Below are 8480 nucleotides of genomic sequence, written 5' to 3'. Positions count from 1 at the left end.
CGTTCTCTCTGTCACATTTGTAGAATGTTTTGAGGATATCATTGAGAGATGAGATGTTTATTGTTCTTTATAAAATGTTCTTCTAATGTGACGAGTTAACACAATTAGAACATTTTACTTGCAACATTTTGAGCATATTTTGGGAATGTTGCTAAAGTTAAAGTTTGTACAATGATCTCAATATAACATTGTCCCAATGTTTCATGATAACAAAAGAAGAACATTCTACTTGCAACATTTTGAGCATATTTTGGGAATGTTGTTAAAGTTAAAGTTTGTACAATGATCTCAATATAACATTGTCCCAATGTTTTGTCATAACAAAAGAAGAACATTCTCTCTGTCACATTAGGAAAATGTTTTGAGGATATCATTGAGAGATGAGATGTTGAATGTTCTTTATAAAACGTTCTTGTAATGTTATGTGTTAACACAATTAGAACATTTTAATTGCAACATTTTAAGGATGTTTTGAGGATGTTGTTGAGATAACAGATTATATAATGTTCTCAGTAAAACATTGGCACAATGTTCCATAATAACAGAGGAGGAACATTATCAAATCAACGTTCGTAAAATGTTTTGAGGATATCACTGAGACCTGAGATGATGAGTGTTTTTAAAAAAAATTCTTGTAATGTGACGTGTTAACAAAACTAGAACATTTTAAATGTAACATTTAGCAATCAAACTACACAATTATTGTTAAATTGAGCTTGCTGGTCTGACAGCAGGCCCACAGGGTTCACGATGGAACATATGGTGCATTTAAGTCCTCCTGGGAAGTTTGTATTCATGAGGTTTTACAATTTTGTTTAATGTTTTAAATTAATGAAGCCACTGTAAACTTTATCATCACATATTATACTGTTACATATTAATGCTATCATATTTTGTGCAGGCATTAGCTTACTTCATTGTCACTGCTGAATACCTAAGTATAGTGGTATCCCACAATGTTTCCCACTGACACACCCCTAACTCTTCAAGATCGGGGTTAAAGAAAATCCTGAGCTTCCTACTCATATTCTCATCATTGTGGTGGCGTTCAACTTGTAAATACGATCTTTATGACATGACTTGAATGCACCAATAGCTCTAGCTTAATTAGGGACAATCCATACAAACACTCTTTGCTAAAATACATTACAGACTGTCACAGTAAGAAGTTATTCGTCCTGTATCAACGCTAAAGGCCTAACCACTGCAGTCAACACCTTGGAGTATCCATGCTGTTAAATAAAAGTCTGTAGACAAGGGTTAGGGTTAGAGTTAGGGTTAACCTTAACCCTTAATTTCTAACCCAGACCCGGTTTCACAGAGTTTAGATTAAGCCAGGATTAGGCCTTAGTGCATTTAATTAGCTTTTAAAAATGTGCCTTAGAAAAAAGAAAAAGAAACATTACTGGTGTGCATCTTGAGACAAAATAATGGCACCGACATATTTTAAGATATGTCAGTGCAAGTTGCTTTCAGGTAAAACAGCTCAAACGTGCATTTTAGTCTGGGACTACAGGCTTAAACCTTGCCTGTGAAACCCGGGGTATATGTTGCAACTTGTATAGAATTATGCCAATGTTACCAAAGTGTTGTGTTGGACAGAGGATTTACCCTAAACCAACAGGTTGTGTAACAGTGCCACACAGGGTGAAAAGCAAGTTGACATTATTAGGCATAAGAGTGTTTCTAAAGGAAAGGTCAATATTTTGTTAAAGTGCAAAAGGATCATTATGGGTCACATGAATGTATCTCTAATGTTACCATGATACCAATCCATTAGTTTTTCATGTAGGTAGGTATACAGAATTGTATATGAATAGCCTATACATATGCAATGTTTGCTCTGTTTAATATATAATATGTTTGCTCTTTTAAACTGCTGTTTGGCAGAGCAGTGGTAAATATATGTTGTTATACATGGTATATATTATTTGTGTAATTTATTATTATTATTTATATGTTATTGTAAGTTTATTTATTTTTTATCATGCACTGCAATGAAGACACCATTTAACCAATTGATTAAATATAACAGCCAGCTTACAAATACAACTAAATAAATAGCCGTGCACATTTTTTTCATATTCTTTCTTTTAAAACATGTAATCTTTTCCTGTAATTGCAATGTTACCACATTATTGGCTGTCTCTTCGAGTTGTTTTGAGCATGATTGGCTATTCAGACTGTCATCCAGGAATCTGGCCAATGGCAGCTATGCGCGCCTTTTACTGGTCAAGTTTGAAGTTTGAATATTCGTCTGTTTTAGAGTGAGAGTGTGTGTGTGTGCGCGCTGCTGCTGCTCGGGAGGATCTTCAGTACTAGCCTCCTTCGGTTCTGTGGCTTTTACATTGTTTAAAACATGGATTATTTTGCATCGTACTGTTACATTTTTATTTTGAGCGAGTTGCGGGATGTAAATGGACAACGAATTTTAACAACGTAGCCTACGTGTAACGGACATATTGCAATCTGCGGAAGGTAAATAACTTTATTTTATATAAAAATACATTCTGCTACATCAAAATATAGTGTGTTAAATTGAGAAGCTAATTTTAAATGCGACTAGAGCAATATCGATATTATGTCAATGTTTCAGGCTGCATGTGTAACGTTAGGCTAAATATTGTCAGCTAAGTTAGTTTTTGATAAAAATAAATAAAAATAAACCTCAGCATAGTCTGAGCTTTACAATGAGTGAACTGAGAACATTGTGTCTTTATACAGAGAGGAACTCGACCCACACTATGAAAACTAGGCTTTTGAATGATCGCGGGATATCGGCCTAACGTTACCGTCAAAATGATGAGTCATCATCATAATATGTTTTTGAGCTGGTGAGTAAAAATTTGCAAGCTTTTTATGTCTCTTTTAGTAAGTAAATACAAATAGCTAATAATATTGCTGTATGTGTGTGTTTCCCATTATCCAGGAATTTTGGGAATAAATTATCCAGCCACATGATCTTCAGTTGCGGTGAGTATTGTCATAGTAAAATACACGTGAAATAGAGGCAGAACATGTAAACTCTGCTCAAAGGCACACTGGTCCAAACCCTCCAGTCAAAATTGTACCTGTCTTCTTGATATGAGTTTTTATGGGCCTAGCTGACCCAAACATAAATGTCCTTTCAAAATGAAATTATTTTCAAACCTGTATGACTTCTGTGAAACACAAGAATGTTGGGAATAAAACAACATTGGAACCCATTTTATGGAAACAAATGTTCCCAATGTTTCATGATAACAAAAGAAGAACATTCTACTTGCAACATTTTGAGCATATTTTGGGAATGTTGCTAAAGTTAAAGTTGTACAATGATCTCAATATAACATTGTCCCAATGTTTCATGATAACAAAAGAAGAACATTCTCTCTGTCACGTTAGGGAAATGTTTTGAGGATATCATTGAGAGATGAGATGTTGAATGTTCTTCATAAAACGTTCTTCTAATGTGACAAGTTAACACAATTAGAACATTTTACTTGCAACATTTTGAAAAAATAAAATAAAATAAACCTCAGCATAGGAGCTTTACAATGAGGGAACTGAGAACATTGTGTCTTTATACATAACATAAATGTCCTTTCAAAATGAAATTATTTTCAAACCTGTATGACTTCTCTGAAACACAAGAATGTTGGGAATTAAACAACATTGGAACCCATTTTATGAAAAAAAACAAAAAAAACAGTGAAGTCATTTCTCAAGATATCTTAATTAAGGTTATACAAAATAAATTCATACAGTTTTGGAACAACATGGAGTACTGGTAAATAACGATAGAGAGTCTATTTTTTGGATGAGCTGTTCTTTTTAGGACATGTTCCCAGGGTCCTTTGCTAAATTAACCATGGTTTTTATTATAGTAAAGTGTAGAAACAATATTTTTATGGTGGATTGATTACAATAATTTATTACCATTTAGTTAGTGTAGCAAAACCATGGTTAATGTTAGTAAGGGTTCTCCAGATTTATATAGCCTAACACTTAAGGAAAACATAAAAAATGGTCCTATATGTCACCCAGATCAATAGTCTGTTAACACACATTAACACACTTTTTACATTTTCTTAAGATCAAGCATTGGACCAATGTTTACGGAGCAGAACAGGCACCAACAGAGAAACAAGTCCATCACTAGTAAGTATCCACTGCATTTTATAAAACCGTAGTCAATTTTAAACGCACAATGCACTCCAAAATAAAAATGATCTATTTTTTTCTCCCTCGTGCCAGATTTATATCTGTCCCAGATTTATATCTGACTTTCTTTCCACAGAGATTTTTAGAAAAATTATCATTAAAGAGAATCATATAAAGAGAAATGTGGGAGGAGCTTGAATTTATTGCCTAGCCCTGTTTGTTTGAACCGCGAGAGCCGTCAAAGCTTATGCTACTCCTATGTCATGCACCGACAAGAGCCTTTTATAGTCAACACGTCGGACGCAAGCAACTTGCAGTTTTGCCCCCACCAACAACGCATAGTATTGCATACAACGGTGCGTCGCGTATCAAAAACTGGGACGACACATTTTTCTACTCATAGACGCATATGGCGGCCGAAGTGTAGTGATGCGTAGCCTTGCAGGCGCATATGCGTATCGATGCGTTGACTAACTCTTTGGGCGTAATTTGACTTGCATATGGCTGTCTGCTGGAAGCTAGTTATTTAAGTCGATAAAATTATAAATATGGTAGGGCTGGGGGAATTAACACGTTAATCTTCGCGATTAATTTGAGATGCTTAACGAGTTTATAAAAAAAATGCAATTAACGCAGCACTTTTTTTGCCTCATTTTAATGACTTCCTGTTGCGGAAAAGGCTGCAAAATATGCCGTCCCGCCCCTCCGTGTTCGGCGATCAGGTTTTATTCTCGCGCAGCTTTCATGACCGGGTCTTTTCCGCTCCGCGCTCTCCATTCCGTGTGTGTGTGTCGGCGCACTGACACACACACACAACACTGAGCAAACATTGAGCTCTTTGCTCAATGTTCTGCTCCGTGTTTGCGCTTGCGCGTTCTGCTCTGTCGTTAACGGCCCAAACGCTCCAATCATGTACCGATCATGCACTGGAAAGCAAAGTCAAATAACGTGAAATTTCTCAGTAGTAGACTTCTGTGAAATAGCCCTACTGAGCTGGTATAGTCATGCTGACAACAATGGTAAAATTACCTGCTCTGATCACATGCTCTTGTAATAATAGCTTTGTAGGACTATGTTTTATTTTGATAATTAGAAAAAAAAAATTATAATAATAAATTGTTAAATTTATTATGTTGATTGATTATTGAAAATAATAATATATTGATATATTGATGTTTAATATTATTTTAATACAGGGCTATTTTCTGTTCCTTTTTTTCCTTTTTGTTGTTTAATTAGGTTATTCTAAGTTTAAATATTGATGATTACAAGCTTGGGGGAAATGCAATTAATTGCATTTAATTACAGCAAATTGTGTAAATAATCAGTTACTTTTTTTAATCGATTCCCAGCCCTAAAATATAAAATATGGATATGTTTCTTACACAAACGCATCACTTCGCTTCACCTTTCGCCTTTATTAACCTGCCAGAGCCGTGTGGAGTACTTTTATCATGGATGGATGCATTTTTATGGACTTGTCAAAAAAATCCCACAGGGAGCTACAGAATAAGAAATCTTTGAAGTCCACTTTTTTACTGTCTGTTTCCATCAGTAAAATTACAGTTTTTTTTTTTCTCTCAGAATTGTGAGGCAAGAACACACAATTGCAAGAAAATATCAGAATTGTGAGCTGTCTTTTTTACTCCCCTCAGAATTCACCCTTCGAGGGAGTTTGATTGACAGGTATTTTTTACATTTTTATTTTACCAAAAATATATTTTTTTAAAAAAATTACACAAATTAAACGTTGAGACTTTGTTTCAACTTTCATATCAAAAGTAACCTGCTCTGTCTTGTCTCTGCGTTTAAACGTTTCAGCGTTTTTTCTGTGATCCGCAATGTATTTTTCATTGCGTGACAATATGATGTGTGGCGTGAGAGCGCCATGGCTTGTTGGACATAGCAACAGTAACTAAAGGGGGCGGGTCTTTGCAAATTGCATTAACCATGGCTGCCTGTTAATTATCACTGGACTACTTCGCTCTCGCATCTCCCAAAAGTAAATTTTTTTTTGTTTTCTTGATTCCATTTGAATGGTTTAATTAAATTGCTATAACCAATTATTTAAAATGTAATGATTTAAGCAAAACGTTCTTCAAAGGTTAAACCAAACTTTTATTTGACGGATTGCCGTGTAGACCTTTGAGTTTCTCTGTGTTTTATGATATGATGATAGTTTTTCTCAAATGAAGCTAAAATGCTGCTGAAGTGACTCTCAGAGCAGCTGTATTGATGAAGTGCATTAATGTTCTCATATAGAAACGACAGCAAAAAAAAAATAAGCCAGAATTGCTTTTTTTTCTCAGGTTTTACTAATTTATCCTGTGATTCTGACTTTCAAACGGCCAATTGCGAGTTTATATCTCGCACTTCTGAGAAAAAAAAGTTTGAATTGTGATTCGCAATTACCTTTTTTAAAAATTGTATTCCATGGCGGAAACAAGCTTTCATATGCACAGACAGTAGCTCACATTTAACATGCAGATTGTGCGCACACAGAAACCTACTGGAGCACAAAAAGTTAGTGTCAACACTGTCCTGTGATTTCTCAATAAGAAACAGAAGTTATAGCATATTTTTCTTTCTGCTTTTGAAGTAACTAAAACTTACAGCTTAGCTAATAGCAAAGAGACGATTCACAGGTATGATTAAATCACACTAGAAATTGTTCTATCTCAAATGCAGTACTACTTTATCTGTATCTGATTTAAAACAAGCAGAAATCTGTAAGAAATGTAACAATCCATAGACAATATAACTGATGAAAATGAGCTGTTACATCAGAGCAAAAGCATCGTGGGCAGTGCTGTGACATGCTGCAGCTGTGCTCAAGGCTACCTGAGTTCGAGGTTCACACTTCTCAAGCCAAGTTTGTAGTTTGTTAAAATAATTTAGCCTCTAGTTGTGTTATTAAAGGGATACTCCACTTTTTTTGGAAATAGGCTCATTTTACAACTCCCCCAGAGTTAAACAGTTGAGTTTTACCGTTTTCGAATCCATTCAGCCGAGTTTCTGATATTTGGAAGAATATCAGTAACCAGACAGTTTCTGGCCAAATTGACTTCCATAGTAGGAAAAAATATATACTATGGAAGTCAATGAGACCAGAAACTGTCTGGTTACTGACATTCTTCTAAATATCAGAAACTCGGCTGAATGGATTAGAAAACGGTAAAACTCAACTGTTTAACTCTGGGGGAGTTATAAAATGAGCCTATTTACAAAAAAAGTGGAGTATCCCTTTAACATGTATATAATGGATTAAGTATATGTTTTAAATTACAGAAACAAAATAGATACTCATAAGGTATCATATTTATACTTTTAAATAAACTAATCTAATTAATTTCTGATTAATAATTAGGCTGGCTAATTTTGAAAGTTTTCAAAGTCAATATTGCTTGTGATCTTAATATGTAATATGTATTTGTATTATTTTTGTTTACACTGTTGCATGATCTTCTTTTATAGGCTATGAGGAAAAACTCTACCATGCACACAGAGAATGGAGCTCAATTCTGCTAACTGGGATAGCAGCTGAAAAAGAAGAAGAGAAGAACAGTAGAACACCTATTAATGCAGATGACTTTATTCTTTTTCTGCAAGAACCAAGACAACCAAAGACTGATGATGAGCGCTCTGAGCAAACAGCAGTCAAGACGTGTGATTGCACATTGGACTTTACTGAGTTCTTCATTTAATGTTGGGCATCTACTGTACGCAGAACTTCTAATAATTTATGTGAATGCCATTCATAAACCTGTTAGATTTTTGTTTTATTTTAGAGATTAATAAAATTGTATGTTTTAACAATGTTATAGCTAAGCATTTTTTATGTTTAAGAGAACATTTTGGGAACAAAAATAAAACTTCCCACTAAAAAATTTATAAGAATGTTAAGTAGTATTTTTAAGAGTATTTTTAGAGAATGTTATCCTAACTTTTAGAAGAACGTTCTAAGAATAAAAATAAAACTTCCTGCTAAAAACTTTATAAGAATAAAGGGATAATGTTCTAAAAATGTTATGATTAAACATTTATAGAAGGTCATCATCACAAAACATTTTTAGAGTGTTCTTAGAGAATGTTATCCTACCTTTTAGGAGAAATAATGTTCTAACAATATTATTATTAAACATTTTTATAATGTTGTAAAAAAATTTTTTATCTGAACTTTTAAAAGAACATTCTGGGAACAAAAATAAAAACACCCCCTGAAAACTTTCTAAGAACGTTAGAGAATAATGTTGTAAGAATGGTACACCTAAACATTTTAATAATGTTTTTAAATAATGTTATCCGAACATTTAAAAGAACATTCTGGGAACAAAAAT

At 34.0% G+C, this 8480-nt stretch overlaps 1 long non-coding RNA gene across 2 annotated transcripts; it reads left to right on the top strand.

Annotated features, from left to right (window-relative positions):
• Positions 1-783: 783 nt before the first annotated feature.
• LOC311086505 lies at positions 784-7964 on the top strand. 2 transcript variants are annotated; one of them, XR_014607085.1, is made up of 6 exons: positions 784-2478; positions 2725-2834; positions 2930-2973; positions 4076-4140; positions 5728-5829; positions 7618-7964. It is a non-coding gene; the product is annotated as an uncharacterized lncRNA (long non-coding RNA). The 2 variants fall into 2 exon arrangements; XR_014607086.1 differs by lacking the exon at positions 5728-5829 and having other exon boundaries at positions 808-2478.
• Positions 7965-8480: the final 516 nt, after the last annotated feature.

The sequence above is a fragment of the Abramis brama genome (genome assembly GCF_963993115.1).
Source record: "Abramis brama genome assembly, chromosome: 7".
Lineage (NCBI taxonomy): Eukaryota > Metazoa > Chordata > Actinopteri > Cypriniformes > Leuciscidae > Abramis > Abramis brama.
The sequence above is the reverse complement of the archived record's forward strand: the minus strand, read 5'-3'. Positions and strand labels throughout refer to the sequence as shown.